The sequence below is a fragment of the Mobula hypostoma genome, chromosome 9 (genome assembly GCF_963921235.1).
Source record: "Mobula hypostoma chromosome 9, sMobHyp1.1, whole genome shotgun sequence".
NCBI classification, from domain to species: Eukaryota; Metazoa; Chordata; class Chondrichthyes; order Myliobatiformes; family Myliobatidae; genus Mobula; species Mobula hypostoma.
Window position 1 is genome coordinate 144,911,058 of NC_086105.1, and position 16,924 is coordinate 144,927,981.

General features: G+C 46.4%; 1 protein-coding gene across 1 annotated transcript in view; it reads right to left on the reverse strand.

The window, feature by feature from the left end:
• The window catches only part of LOC134352133 (extracellular serine/threonine protein kinase FAM20C-like), a 120,626-nt gene that overhangs the window by 80,178 nt on the left and 23,524 nt on the right, over positions 1–16,924 (reverse strand). The gene's annotated exons all lie outside the window — the stretch shown is intronic.

Genomic DNA, 16,924 nt, shown 5'->3' on the forward strand with positions numbered 1-16,924 from the left:
CACAAGATGCTCGACCCGAAATATCACAGACAAAATGCTGGAGGAACTCAGCAGATCAGGCAGCGTCTATGGAAAAGAGTACAGTCAACGGGCCGAAACGTCGAGTGTACTCTTTTCCATAGATGCTGCCTGGCCTGCTGAGTTCCTCCAGCATTTGTGTGTGTTTTGTTTGGATTTCCAGCATCTGCTGATTTTCTCTTGTTCCTTGAATTGAATTGACTTTATTACTTACATCCTTCACATACATGAGGAGTAAAAATCTTTACATTACGTCTCCGTCTAAATATGCAATGTGCAATTTATAGTAGTTTGTAATAAATAGTATGTACAACAGGACAGTCAATATAGCATAGAAATACAATTGTATCAATGTGAATTAATCAGTCTGATGGCCCGGTGGAAGAAGCTGTCCTGGAGCCTGTTGGTCCTGGCTTTTATGCTGCGGTACCGTTTCCCAGATGGCAGCAGCTGAAACAGTTTGTGGTTGGGGTGATTCAGGTCTCCAATGATCCTTCAGGACCTTTTTACGCACCTGTCTTTGTAAAAGTCCCGAATAGTGGAAAGTTCACATCTACAGATATGCTGGGCTGTCCGCACCACTCTCTGCAGAATCCTGCGACTGAGGGAAGTACAGTTCCCATACCAGGCAGTGATGCAGCCAGTCAGGATACTCTCAATTATGCCTCTGTAGACCTGAAATATCAATTGTTTATTCATTTCCATAGATGCTGGCTGACCTGCCAAGTTCCTCCAACATTTTGTGGGCATTGCTTTTGGTTATTTACCTACAACCATTAGGCTACTGAAACAGTGTGAATAACTTAATTCACCTCAACACTGAACTGATTCAACTACCAACAGACTCACTTTCAAAGACTCTACAAATCAAGTTCACAGTACTATTGTTTATTATTTGCAAAATTTGTCTTCTTTTGCACATTAATTGTTTGCCAGTCTTTATGTATAGTTTTTCATAAAATTTATTTTCATTTTTCTGGTGAAATATACATACTTTGATATTAAATTTACTTTGACACACTAATGAAGAATCTTTTGTTTGTTGTTATTGTTGAAATGTTGGTAAATTTAATCAGTTTCTTATCACGTGCACTGAGGTACGATGAAAATCCATTGTCCTGCACACCCTCCATTTCATTACATCAGCCCATCGAGGCAGTGCAAGGGAAAACAGTGACAATGCAGGATAAAGTGCTACAATTACAGAGAAAGTGCGGTGTCGACAGACAATGTAGATAAGGTCGATATGTGGGAAATGCAGGCCCCAAACTGTACATAGCAAGATCTAACAAACAACAGCAGACTAAGCTGATTCTCATTCTGAGCCCTGATATCAACAAGGAGCTTTCCTTTTGAAGAAATATTGATATGGAATAACTATTAGCCAAGGGACTGGGGATCCAACATAAAATTATACCATGGGACAATACGACCATAAAGCATAGGAGCAGAATTAGGCCATTCAGCCCATCAAGTCTGCTCCACCATTCTATCATGGCTGATTTATTATCTCTCTCAACCCTGTTCTCCTGCCTTTTCTACTTTTAATGCCCTATTAAAGACCCTATCAACCTTTGCTTTAAATATACCCAAAGATTTGGCCTCCACAGTGTCTATGGCAGTGAATCTACAGATTCGCCACACACAGGCTAAAGAAATTCCTCCTCAACTCTGTTTTAAAGGAATGTCCTCTTCTCCACATCCACTTTATCGAGGCCTTTCACCACTTGATAGGTTTCTATGAGGTCACCCCTCATTCACTGGAATTCAGAAGAATGAGGGGTGACCTCATTGAATTCTATCGAATGGTGAAAGGCCTTGATAGAGTGGATGTGGAGAGGATGTATCCTATGGTGGGAGAATCTAAGTTCAGAGGACAGAGCCTCATAATATAGGGACGTCCTTTAGAACAGAGATGAGGAGGAATTTCTTTAGCCAGAGAGTGGTGAATCTGTGGAATTCTATGTCATAGGCAGCTGTGAAGGCCAAGTCTTTATGTATGTTCAAGGCAGAGGTTGATAGATTCTTGATTGGTCAGACCATGAAGGGATATGGGGAAGGCAGGAGATTGGGGCTATGAAGAAAATTGAATCAGCCATGATGAAATGGCAGAGCAGACTTGATGGGCCAGATGGCCTAATTCTACTCCTATATCTTATGGTCTTACCCGTGTCCATGTCGTCTGGTTGTAGACTCCCCAACTACAGGAACTATCCTCTCCACATCCACACTATCTAGGCCTTTCAGTGTTTGATAAGTTTCCATAAGATCCCCTCTCATTCTTCTAAACTCTATCAAGAAAAGGCCCCAGAGTTTCTGTAGCCTCTCCAGTGTCAGCACATCTTTTCTTCGTTAGAGGGCCCCTAACTGCTCACAATACTCCAAGTGCAGTCTGACCAATGCATCAGAAAGCCTCAGAATTACATCCCTGTCCATTTTAAGATTAAAAAGATAGATTTTCATATTTAGAACATGCTGACTCTGGCATTTTGCCAGTGTATATAATCTCTTATCTTCACTCAGTAATGATGGGAAAGATTGAGATCGGCTGGTGGGCTTTATAAATATTACAGCAGGTTTTTTCCCCCGTCGTATGCAGCATATGATATTAACAGCTGACCTTAGGGAAGAGAAAAGCAATCTGTGCTCTGTTCTCTGGAGATGAAAATGTCATCTTTAATTAACTGGAGACAAGTTGGATATCCCTGCAAGAATCAGTGATGCAAACCAGGCAACTGAGAACAGGGCCTCCTGATCTGATGTTGCATCGGACAATTTATTGTTGTTGTTGTTCCTTCTTGCGCATGGGGCGGCATTTTTGTCAATCCGTAGCACTTAACTGTTTTAATGAGGGCCGAATTACGAGCTCAATGCTCAACCCAGCACGGATGGAAAGCGTGCAAGGAGCCGGCAGGATTTGAACCCGGGGTCATTTGGCTCGAAGTCCAGTGCTGACACCACTACACCACTGGCCAGCACTGGGTGATTTATAAACTGTACAAGTGGTGTTGGGCCATGACGCTAACTCTTTCCTTTTGAACAGAACCCCGTTCTCTCCTGCATCAGCGTTTACTTTGATTTTGGGCATCGGTGTATGTGTGGACATATCCTGCTGCTCACACTACCAATGGACACACTTTCAAAGAAACTACAACACGTTCACAGTGTTATTAATTTACTCATTTATTAATTATTATTTAGTTTCCAACTTCGCAGGTTGTCTTCTTTTGCACACTGTTTTCTTGTCAGTCTTTGTATGTACATTTTTGTTGATTCCATTGTATTTCTTTGTTCTACAGGAATGCCTGCAAGAAAATGGATCTCAGGTAGGATATGGTGACTGATATGCACTTTGATAATAATTTTACTTTGAATGTTTATTGTACTATCTCACTGCACTGTGTAATGATTTGATCTGTGTAAAGAGGATACAAGACAAGTTTTTCCACTGTATATATGTGACAATAATAACCCAATACCAATACCCCTGAGGTTAGGACGCAGGGGCGGGGGGGGGGGCAACGCCTTTACCAGCTGTGACACTGCGCAGCCCAAGATAATAGAATGATTCTGGGAATGAGAGGGTTAACATATGAGGAACGTTTGTCTGCTCTTGGACTGTATTCCTTGGAGTTTAGAAGAATGAGGGGAGACCTCATAGAAACATTTCGAATGTTGAAAGGCATGGACAGAGTGGATGTGGCAAAGTTGTTTCCCATGATGGGGGAGCCTAGTATGAGAGGGCATGACTTAAGGATTGAAGGGCGCCCGTTCTTGCCCATCCTCTGGGTCACCCCCCCCCCTTGTCTTTCTTCCCGGACCTCCTGTCCCATGATCCTCTCATATTCCCTTTGCCAATCACCTGTCCAGCTCTTGGCTCCATCCCTCCTCCTCCTGTCTTCTCCTATCATTTTGGATCTCCCCCTCCCCCTCCCACTTTCAAATCTCTTACTAGCTCTTCTTTCAGTTAGTCCTGAGGAAGGGTCTCGGCCCGAAACGTCAACTGTACCTCTTCCTAGAGATGCTGTCTGGCCTGCTGCATTCACCAGCAACTTTTATGTGTGTTGCTTGAAATTCCAGCATCTGCAGATTTCCTCCTGTCTTAGTTTTGGTATTGGTTTTGGTATGGTTTATTGTTGTCACATGTACGGAGATACTCCTGTGAAAAGCTTGTTTTGTATGCTGCTTATACAGATCAAATCATTACACAATACATTGAGCTAGAATAATAAACCAGTGACAATGCCAAACAAAGTGCAAAAGCTACCAAAAAGTTGCAGTATGTGTAAACAATATCATAATGGGGTAGATTGTGAGGTCAAGAATCCATCTTATTGTACAAGGTCCATTCAAGAGTCTGATAACAGCGGGAGAGAAGCTGTCCCTGAGCCTGGTGGCAAGTGCTTTCAGGATTTTGTGTCTTCTGCCCGACAGGAGAGGGGAGAATAGAGTATGTCCTTGTGGATGGGGTCGGATTGTGCTGGCTGTTTCACCGAGGCAATGAGAAGTGTAGGTAGTCTATGGAGAGGAGGCTTTCTCCTGTGATGAGCTGAGCTGTGCTCAAAACTCTCTGCAGTTTCTTCCGGCCATGGGCAGAGCAGCTGCCGTCCAAGACAGGATGCTTTCTATGGTCCTTCTGCAAAAATCAGTAATAGTCAAAGTTCTTCAGCCTCCTGAGGAAGTAGAGGCGTTGATAAGCTTTCTAGGCCGTGATATCAATATGGCCGGATCAGGACAGGCTGTTGGTGATGTTCGGTTCGAGGAACCTCAGGCAATGATGAGCTGGGAAAGACCCGCACGTTGTCGGAATGCAGTTGAGAAAGACCACTCAGCACCTGGAGCTTCCTCACTCATTTCCTCATTTAGAAGAACATCCTCCAAGAGGACCACAACCTTTGGTTTGGAGGCTTGTGTCCCTCAGTGACTATGCTGGCTGGAGTCAGGGCTTTGTGCTTTGCTCTTGGTAGGGTTTGCTCATGGCAAACAGGCCAAAAGATAGAGGCCGGATCAAGAGTGGTCCACCGGTCCTCCAAGTTCAAGGGTTCAGCTGAGGACAATAACCCTAACTGGTAAGACAAAACTGTTACCGAAACAGCAATAAAGAATCCTTCTACATCCGAGTGCAACGGTATTCCTGAGTCTCCACTTGGGAATTGCATGACTGACAGTAATGGCCTAATTCTCCTCCTATGTTCGTAAGACCATAAGGGTGCAAAACTGCTCACAATACTCTAAGTGTAGTCTGACCAAAGCCTCAGTCATGTCTTCTTGCCTTCTAGTGGCTCATGGACCATTCAGAAATCCGATGACGGAGGGCAAGAAGCTGTCCCTAAAACGTAGAACATTGATGGAGCATTCCCAGCCTTTCTGTCCTGTCTTTTGTCCGAACCTGGGGAAGTTTGGAATATTCTAACTAATATATCCACTAACAACAGGAATTCTGCAGATGCTGGAAATTCAAGCAACATACATCAAAGTTGCTGGTGAACGCAGCAGGCCAGGCAGCATCTGTAGAAAGAGGTGCAGTCGACGTTTCAGGCCGAGACCCTTCGTCAGGACTAACTGAAGGAAGAGTGAGTAAGGGATTTGAAAGCTGGAGGGGGAGGGGGAGATGCAAAATGATAGGAGAAGACAGGAGGGGGAGGGATAGAGCCGAGAGCTGGACAGGTGATAGGCAAAAGGGGATACGAGAGGATCATGGGACAGGAGGTCCGGGAAGAAAGACAAGGGGGGGTGACCCAGAGGATGGGCAAGAGGTATATTCAGAGGGACAGAGGGAGAAAAAGGAGAGTGAGAGAAAGAATGTGTGCATAAAAATGAGTAACAGATGGGGTACGAGGGGGAGGTGGGGCCTAGCGGAAGTTAGAGAAGTCAATGTTCATGCCATCAGGTTGGAGGCTACCCAGACGGAATATAAGGTGTTGTTCCTCCAACCTGAGTGTGGCTTCATCTTTACAGTAGAGGAGGCTGTGGATAGACATGTCAGAATGGGAATGGGATGTGGAATTAAAATGTGTGGCCACTGGGAGATCCTGCTTTCTCTGGCGGACAGAGCGTAGATGTTCAGCAAAGCGGTCTCCCAGTCTGCGTCGGGTCTCGCCAATATATAAAAGGCCACATCGGGAGCACCGGACGCAGTATATCACCCCAGTCGACTCACAGGTGAAGTGATGCCTCACTTGGAAGGACTGTTGGGGCCCTGAATGGTGGTAAGGGAGGAAGTGTAAGGGCATGTGTAGCACTTGTTCCGCTTACATGGATAAGTGCCAGGAGGGAGATCAGTGGGGAGGGATGGGGGGGACGAATGGACAAGGGAGTTGTGTAGGGAGCGATCCCTGCGGAATGCAGAGAGAGTGGGGGAGGGAAAGATGTGCTTAGTGGTGAGATCCCGTTGGAGGTGGCGGAAGTTACGGAGAATAATATGTTGGACCTGGAGGCTGGTGGGGTGGTAGGTGAGGACCGGGGGAACCCTATTCCTAGTGGGGTGGTGGGAGGATGGAGTGAGAGCAGATGTATGTGAAATGGGGGAGATGCGTTTAAGAGCAGAGTTGATAGTGGAGGAAGGGAAGCCCCTTTCTTTAAAAAATGAAGACATCTCCCTCGTCCTAGAATGAAAAGCCTCATCCTGAGAGCAGATGCGGTGGAGATGGAGGAATTGCAAGAAGGGGATGGCGTTTTTGCAAGAGACAGGGTGAGAAGAGGAATAGTCCAGATAGCTGTGAGAGTCAGTAGGCTTATAGTAGACATCAGTGGATAAGCTGTCTCCAGAGACAGAGACAGAAAGATCTAGAAAGGGGAGGGAGGTGTCGGAAATGGACCAGGTAAACTTGAGGGCAGGGTGAAAGTTGGAGGCAAAGTTAATAAAGTCAACGAGTTCTGCATGCATGCAGGAAGCAGCGCCAATGCAGTCATCGATGTAGCGAAGGAAAAGTGAGGGACAGATACCAGAATAGGCACGGAACATAGATTGTTCCACAAACCCAACAAAAAGGCAGGCATAGCTAGGACCCATACGGGTGCCCATAGCTACACCTTTAGTTTGGAGGAAATGGGAGGAGCAAAAGGAGAAATTATTAAGAGTAAGGACTAATTCCGCTAGACGGAGCAGAGTGGTGGTAGAGGGGAACTGATTAGGTCTGGAATCCAAAAAGAAGCGTAGAGCTTTGAGACCTTCCTGATGGGGGATGGAAGTATATAAGGACTGGACATCCATGGTGAAAATAAAGCGGTGGGGGCCAGGGAACTTAAAATCATCGAAAAGTTTAAGAGCGTGAGAAGTGTCACGAACATAGGTCGGAAGGGATTGAACAAGGGGTGATAAAACAGTGTCGAGGTATGCAGAAACGAGTTCGGTGGGGCAGGAGCAAGCTGAGACAATAGGTCGGCCAGGACAGGCAGGTTTGTGGATCTTGGGTAGGAGGTAGAAACGGGAAGTGCGGGGTGTGGGAACTATAAGGTTGGTAGCAGTGGATGGGAGATCCCCTGAGCGGATAAAGTCGTTGATAGTGTGGGAGACAATGGCCTGGTGCTCCTTAGTGGGGTCACGATCAAGGGGTAAATAAGAGGAGGTATCCGCGAGTTGTCGCTGTGCCTTGGCAAGGTAGAGGTCAGTACGCCAGACTACAACAGCACCCCCCTTATCAGCGGGTTTAATAATAAGGTTAGGATTAGTGCGGAGGGAGTGGAGAGCAGAGCGTTCCGAAGGAGTGAGGTTGGAATGGGGACAAGGTGCGGTGAAGTCGAGACGGTTGATGTCCCGTCGGCAGTTGGCAATGAAGAGATCCAGAGCAGGCAGAAGATATATCCACTGTTTTGTTGGACACTTCATAAAGTGCCGAGTATATAAGCCGGCTGAGCCAAAGCATTTATCAGTATTAAAACCTTCAGATGTGCCAAAAATATGCCTAATATCAATTGTACAATGGGTGGCGGTATGGAGATATGTCTCCATCAAAGGAGTTGTAAGGCGCTCCTTCACTCCGCTAGCCAGCGGGTCACCCTTGGGCAAGGTTCAGCACCTACTTAGCCCCTGATCAGGGCCGTGTGAAGCTATGGGAGCAGGTGGTGGATGGTCATGTGAGCAGTTGGTACATATCACAAGTCTCGGTTATGTGACCACTGACACCAGGCAGACAATCTCTGAAGAGTATTGATAATGGCTGGGGTCACTCATCTTTTAAAGCTACTGCCCTGAAGAAGACAATGGCAAACCACTTCTGTTGAAAGGTTTGCCAGGAACAATCACGATCACGGAAAGACCATAATGGCCTACATCGTAACGAAGGAGCAAATGATGGTGATAGTACTTAATGCAACCCCAGCATTACTCAGTATTAACGAGATGGTTGCAATGTCTTATTTTTATTTATTTAGTGATACAGTACAGTAACAGACCCTTCTGGCCCACCGAGCCCGTGCTACCCAGTGTGACAAACTAACTCACCAACCCAGAGGTCTTTGGAATGTGGGAGGAAACCAGAGGAACCAGAAGAAACCCATGCAGTCATGGGGAGAACATACAATCTCCTCACAGGCAGCAATGGAACTGAGACCGAGGTCTCGTTGGCAATGCAAAGCGTTACGCTTAATGTGCTACTGTCTCCTATCGTAAAGGCTGAGGCACAGTTTCTGTTTAACCGTCTCCGCTATTTGCTGGATCTGCATCTCCTCAACCTCCTTCCCGGGGGATTGTTCAGGGTTCCCCTGCGCCTCTCTCTTCTTTTTATATAAGAAAGAAACTTACATTGTAGCAACACACACTCTGTTGGGGAAATTAGTGGACTGAGCTGTATCAGTGGGAAGATTGAAACTGCCTCCCCTGCAGAAACTGCCCCTATACCTCTATTACCCACTCACATGTTTTACTTCCCTATTACTTCCCCCGGTATCCCTCCTCCTTTCCTCGTCCCCCTTCCCCTTGTTCCACTCTCTTCTCCTGTCAGATTTTTCTCTTCTCCAGCCTTTGACCTTTCCCACCCAAATGGCTTCACCCATCACCTTCTAAACCAGGGGCGTCAATAGATACTGCTCATCCCGCTGAGTTCCTCCAGCAGACGGTTTATTGCTCCAGATTCCGCCATGTATTACAAATTACATTCTACAATACTACAACCAAGAGGCGCCACGGTTAGCGAGATGCTATTACAGCCCAGGGCAGCAGAGTCTGCAGTTCAGTCCTGGCGTACAAAGAGTTTGTACGTTTTTCCTGTCTGCTCGTGAGTTTTCTCCCACAGTCCAAGGACATAACAGTTAGCAGGTTAACTGGTCATTGTAAGTTGTCCTGTGATTAGACTAGGGTCAAATAGGTGGATTGCTGAGCGACAATACTCATCGGACGGTAGGGCCTGTTCCACACTGTATGCATGTATGTATGTCTGTCTGAATGAATGAATGAATAAATTAAATAAATAAATAAATAGATAGTGAGAGAGACAACCACAGAGAGATAGATAGGTCAATCGATAGATGATAGAGAAATAAATGAATGAATTGCCCGAGGGTTAAAGAGGTGGGTTGCTGGGTGGTGTGGCTTGAAGGGCCTGTTTTGTGCTACATCTCTAAAAAAAAATCAATTAATTGACCAAGACAGAGACAATAACAGTGACCAACACAATTACTAACACAAACTAAATTAAAATTCTCTCGTTATGTTTTTTTTAATTAAATTGTATAATTGATGTTTTTGTGAATGCTGTTTATCTGACGTTCAGCGCTTGTGTTCTGCTGCAAGCAAGTTTTTCATTGCACCTCTGCATAGATAAGACTCTGTGACCGGCAGTCGGTGAGCGGCGCAACGCTGAACCGAGCTGAACTGAGCTAGACCGAATACTCCCGGACTCGTGGTTTGACGTTTCATATTCCATGTGTTGTTTGCTCACTTTCTGCTGCTTATGCAATTTGTTCTTTTTTCACGTGTTGAGTGTTTGATGTTTTCTTGAATGGGTTCTATGGTGTTTCTTTGTTTCATGGCTGTCTGTGGTGAAGACGAATCTCAGGGTTGTATTCTGTATACATACCTTGATAATAACTGTCCTTTGAATCTTTGAATAAGACAGGAGCAGAGATAGGTCTTATGTATGCAATAAAGAACTCAGCAGCATCACCGGTAACATATACATACTTGAGCAGATGACAATAAACTCCACTTTGACCTTGACTTTGACTCATTCTGCTTCATAACCAGAACTAAGACTGCCTCTTCCCTGTTAGCTCCAAAACTTATTGTTCTAGGAAACTATCCTTATAGCTTGGACACCATCAGCCGTTCAGTCAGATCTGGGCACTGCAAACAACTCAGACAGGCCTGGACACAGCCGATGGCTCGATCAAATCTGGACATCGCAAATTCCATGACCACATCTGGACTGTACACAGCCTTGACACATCTGGGCACTGCAGAGAGTTTTAGCATACTTGGGAGAAGTCTTGGACATATTGAGTATTTTGAACATAGCAGTGCACTGCGTTGTGAATGCAACCCAGTGTATCACGCAAACCAATATCTTCTCCTTTGACCCGTTGCCTCTTCCCACTGCCTCAGGAAGGCAGATAACATGATCATGGTCCCCTCCCGACCTGGTCACTCTATTTTCTCCCCTCTCCTGTCAGGCAGAAGATACAAAATCCTAAAAGCACTTACTACCATGCTCAAGGACAAATTCTGGTTTATTCATTATGTACCGTGTTGCATGACGTAGGCAATTATGGTCTTTCCATGACATAGATTGCACTTGGCAATTTACACAAGCGGTTTGCAATTGCCTTCTTCTGGGCAGTGTCTATACAAGACAGGTGAGCACAGCCATTATCAACACTCTTCAGAGACTGCCTGCCTGGCGTCCGTGGTCGCATAACCAGGACGTGATCTGCACCGGCTGCTCGTACGACCATCCACCACCTGATCCCATGGCTTCACGTGACCCTGATCAGGGAGGTAAGAAGGTGCTACACCTTTCCCAAGGGTGACCTGCAGGCTAGCAGAGGGAAGGAGCACCTCACACCTCCTTTGGTAGAGACACATCTCCACCCCACCACCCAAATTCTACCCTGCAGTTATCAGACTTTTGAGCGGATCTCCCACACACTAATACATGAAGCCTCGACCCCCCAATCTACCTTATCGTGACACTAGCACTTTCTTTTCTGCTGACTTGGTACATTCCCTGCAGCTGAACACTGTCTTCCGCATTGCTTACTTTTGATTACCTCGATGTCATTCTGTCCAGACGGGATGCAAAATAAAAGCCTTTTCCTGTATCATAAACCGATACTATACAAGAGCAGGATGCTGTGTCAAGGGTGACTACAGCAAGACTCCTGGCCAGAGTGATTGCGGCCGGACAACACACCCAGAGTGGCCACAGCCAGACCCCCGGCTAGAGTGACCACAGCTGGACACCACGGCCAGACACCGTGCCCAGAGCGACCACGGCCGGAGCCTTGGCCTGAGTGACCATGGCCAGACACCACACCCAGAGCGGCCACGGCCGGACACCCAGCCAGAGTGACCACGGCCAGACACTGCGCCCAGAGTGACCACGGCCAGACACTGCGCCCAGAGCGGCCATGGCCGGACGCCGCACCCAGCATGTCCCCAGCTGGACACCTTGTCCAGAGACACTATGGCCTGTCACTGTGACCACAGCCGAATACTGTGAACAGTCTTCTGCACAACACACAGATCTGAGACAGGTTTAAAACTGTTTTCAGGAAATGTAGCAGCGAAAGGAAATCAATTCCATCGGGAAGAATTAAACAGGTTGGAAATTCCTTTCTGCCGGTGGAAGAAGTGTGAAGGGGACCTGAGAGGGACGTATAAAATTATAAACACGTTTGAACAGGGTGAGTGTGAAATGTTTCGACATGCCATTAAAAACCGGAAATGGAATTCAGGAGAGTGTGGAGAAAGGATGGAACTCACTCCCACGGGCAGGCTGGGCCCTACAGATTTCTTACGGGGGTGTGGGGGTGGTGTGTTCAGTAAACACAAGGAGAAGGGAGACGTGGTGTTACAGGGAAAGGAAATTAGAAGGAGGCAGAAACACACGAGATTGTTGAGGCAAAGGGGCCTGATTCTGTTCTGCTGTTATGTGGAGGACAGAATTCATTCTGCAGCCTGCTGAGATTTGTTATGCTCTGGTTACCACTCAAAGGGAGTGGTATGCGCTGTGGGAACACAGCAAGGTGGGTCATTACGTGCACGAAGGGAGGCTGCACAAACTGACTGACTCCAAGGGAGGAGATGATTCAGGAAGGTTGGAAAGTATGACGGAAAACCTCAGCGCAGGGCATCAGGCAGAGGTTACAGCTGGAAGTGACGAAAGGCGGTGAATCAGAAGGCATTGATAGTGCTCAGTGTTTGTGGAATGTTGAGAGGGGACTGGGGAGGTCAACAAATCAGCCTGTTGGCTGGGCAGGAAAGGGAAGTGCAGTAGAGCCATCTCTGGGAATGTTACCGTCCACCTCCCCATCCCATCGCTGCTCCATGCCTGTGTTGAGACCCCTCACAAGAGAAGGAAAGAAGTTAAAGACCAGTGAAGGGGAGGCTGAGCCAAGGCATTACTGGAGAGATGGGGTGACAGCAGTGTGGGCTCAGGAAGGGACTGCATGGAGGTTTTGAGGTCAAAGCTGGGATTGGATGATGTTAATATTGAGCTTAGCGTAGTAAATGGACATTGAAAGTCTTGGACACAGGCAGGGACTTGTGTGCAGGTTGGACTCTGGGCAGTGATTGGACATGAATTTGTGACACATATCAACCATAATTTAGCTGACTGGAAGGACGGCTCGAAGGCCAAACAGCCATCCTCCTTTGAATCCATTGCTGGGGGCATAAATACCCAGGGTACAAATACCACGAAAATTAGCTTTCTGAAGCAGCAGCTCACTACATTACAGATATAAATTACATCAACTTAAATTAATTTAATTTATAAATTAACAAGAAATAAATTAATTATAGATTAACAATTCACAATAAATTATTAATTCATAAATTAATTTAATTCCCTGGATAGAAATGGCTAATACAAGGGGACATAATTTTAAGATGAGTAAAGGAAAGTATAGGAGGGATGTCAGAAGTATACAGAGTGGTGTGTGCATAGAACACCCAGTTAAGGGCAGTGGTAGAGGCAGGTACATTTAAGGGTATTTATAGATAGACACACAGATGATAGAATAGTGCAGGGTTATGTGGGAGGGAAGTTTGTAAAGTTGGCGTTACATTGTGGACTGATGGGCCTGGTTCTGTGCAATAATGTTCTATGTTCTATGACTTGATAACTTACTCTAACATCAAGGTACATGACCTTAAAATCTTTACAGCAGTAGAGAAGAAGAAGAAGACTAGCTCTTAACTCGGCAGTGGAGTTATCGGGGCACCGGCACGACGGTGTCTCCGTAGCAAGCTATTCTTGTTTCTACGAGGCCGAGCTGCTAGCTCGACGCTCAACCCGACTCAGATTCGAACTCGGGAACCTTCGCTCCGGAGTCCGGCGCTGATATTATTGCGCCACCAAGCGGGACACAGCAGTAGAGAGTCAGGTTCAACTCCACCGCCGTCCTGTAGGAGTTTGTACGAACTCCCCCATGACCGCGCGGGTTTCCCCAGATGCTCTGTCTTCCTCTCATATCCCAACAACAGAAGGGTTAGCATTAGTGAGTTCTGGGCATGCTCCACTGGCGCTGGAAGCATGGCCACGCTTGATCCTAGAGTAGTTTATGTAGTTGGTACAACATTGTGGACTGAAGGGCCTGTACAACGTTGCAATGCTCAAGGTTCAAAGTAAATTTTGTTATCAAAGTACATATATGTCACCACATACAACTCTTGCAGGCATACTCAATAAATCTACAGAATAACAACTATAACAGGATCAATGAATGACCACCTAACTAGGGTGTTCTCTAGAGTACTGAAGACCACCAGAATGATGAAGACAACAAACTTCTCATATGCAAAAACGCGAATAGTAATAATAAATAAATAAGCAATAAATATCAAGAACATGAGATGAAGAGTCCTTGAAAGTGACTTCTATGTTCTATGCTCTACGCACGTGATTAAAAAGCAATAAAAAAAAGAACAGCATTCGTGTAAGGTGAGGAAATCTAGTCTGAGGGAGAATTAGGGATTCTACAGACAAAGTCAGAACTGATGGTAATTCAGGACAAGGTCACTGTCATTCTGTCTCCTTGAACCCATCTGCCAATCATCAGTTCCAGTCTGTCCATCAGCAAGATGTTGAATCAACCACGGTGCTGTGTCATTAGCAGCACGCTAACCAGTCCCAGTAGAGTCTGCACTCTAACAGCAGTGCGCTTCCAATTTATTTTTTAATTCAAAATCACAAACAGCACCTATTCCATCAGATAGCATTGTGACCTGCGTTCTCGCAGATGGGTGTGAAATTAAAACACCCTGATTGAAATGCAACCTCCTAACTCCCATTTTATTTCCATTACTTTGCTATTTTATACCTGCCTTTGAAGATAACTTGCCAGCAATATTATTACCCTGTATTGTGTGACTTGCTGCAGGCAAACAAAATGCATCTCTTTTCAACCATCCATGTGGTGGATTCTTTTTTTTTAGAAAAATTATTCGCCGTGGTCGATAACTAATTCAGACCGAGGTACACTTATTTAGAAACTGTTTCCAGTCAGTGTTATGTGGGGCAACACATTGTAGGGTTATAACTGGGCAAGACCTTAAAGAGAGATGATCATCTTTGCTCGTCACATACATATTGAAATATCGAAACATACAGAGAAATGCATCGCAACGCACACAAAATGCAGGAGGAACTCAGCAGGTCAGGCAGCATCTAGGAAATGGCGTTTCAGGCCAAGACCCTTCATCAGCACTTATGAAGGGTCTAGGCCTGAAACGTTGTCTGTTTATCAATTTCTATAGATGCTGCCTGACCTGCTGAGTTTTCCTCCAGCACTTTGTGTGTGAGTGTGTGTTGCTCTGGATGTCCAGCGCCTGCAGAATTTCTTGTGTTTGTGAAATGCGCCGTTTGCGTCAACAACCAACACAGTCTGAGGATGCGCTGGGGGCAGCCTGCAACTGTCGCCATGCTTTGGCTGCCAACATAGCATGCTCACGATTTACTAACCCTAACCTGTATGTCTTTCTGGAACACAAAATAACCTGCAGATGCTGGGGTCAAAGCAACACTCACAACACGCTGGAGGAACTCAGCAGGTCGGGCAGCATCCGTGGAAATGATCAGTCGACGTTTCGGGCCGGAACCCTTCGTCAGGACTGTAGAGGGAAGGGGCAGAGGCCCTATAAAGAAGGTGGGGGAGGGTGGGAAAGAGAAGGCTGGTAGGTTCCAGGTGAAAAACCAGTAATGGGAAAGATAAAGGGGTGAGGGAGGGGAGGCAGGGAGGGGATAGGCAGGAAAGGTGAAGAAGGAATAGGGGAAAACACAATGGGTAGTAGAAGGAAGTGGAACCATGAAGGAGGTGATAGGCAGATGGGGGAGGGGACAGAGTGACATAGGGATAGAGGAAGGGAGGGGGAGGGAATTACCGGAAGTTGGAGAATTCAATGTTCATACCAAGGGGCTGGAGACTACCTAGATGGTATATGAGGTGTTGCTCCTCCAACCTGAGTTTAGCCTCATCATGGCAGTAGAGGAGGCCATGTATGGACATATCTGAATGGGAGTGGGAAGCAGAGTTGAAGTGGGTGGCTACTGGGAGATCCTGTCTGTTTTGGCGTACGGAGCGGAGTGCTCGACAAAGCGGTCCCCCAATCTGGAATGTGGGAGGAAACAGAGCACCAGGAGGAAACCCACACGATCAGGGGGTAGGGAGACAGAAACTCCTTCTGGACTTACACCCCAGTGAGGTGCCAAGTGGTTTGTTCAGGATTTTTATGAGAACTTATATTTCCTTTGTACTAGGGAACCATTATAACAGTCGGGTGAAAACTGTCCCTGAGCCTGGGGAGATGTGCATTTGGGCTTCGGTACCTTCTGCCAGATGCGAAAGGGGACACATGACAACAATAAGCTAATAATGGACAGTATACCGTGACAGCGATCGGGGTTCAACTCCCGCCCCTGCCTTAGGGAATTCGTACATTCACCCTGCGACCCTGTAGGTTTCCTCTGGGTGCTCCAGATTCCTCCCACAATCCAGGTTAAAGTTAGTGAGCTGTGGGCATCCCTCGTTGGCGCCAAAAGCATGGCGGCACTTGCAGGCTGCCCTCAGGTTGTTGACAGAAACAACTCATTTCACTGTGTTTCAATACCCTATGTTCATGTCCTGGACACGTTGTCACACTGGATGATTAATTAGCTTGATAATAGGAGGCAGAGGGTGATGGCGGAGGGCCGCTTTTGGAAGCCTGTGAGCAACGTGTTGGCCCGTGGCCAAGTGGTTAAGGCACTCGTCTAGTAATTTGAAGGTCGCTAGTTCGAGCCTTGGCTGAGGCAATGCTGTGTGTCCTTGAGCAAGGCACTTAACCACACATTGCTCTGCGATGACACTGGTGCCAAGCTGTATGGGTCCTAGTGCCCTTCCCTTGGACAACATCGGTGGTGTGGAGAGGGGAGACTTGCAGCATGGACAACTGCTGGTCTTCCATACAAACTCGTCCAGGCCTGCACCCTGGAAACCTTCCAAAGCTCAAATCCATGGTCTCATGAGACTAACAGATGCCTATAATAAAAAAAAGAGCAATGGTGGTATGTACCACAGGGATGTAAGATGAATGGATTCCATATGACTGCAAGTTGCTCACTTGTTTTAGAATCATCCACATGTTCTGAGGTACAATAAGAAAAAACTTTGTTTGGTATGTCATCCAGATGTCATCAGATCAGTCCATTAAAGAAAAGCAGTACAGATGCACAAGAAAAGTACAAGAGTTACAGGCAGACAGGAAGGT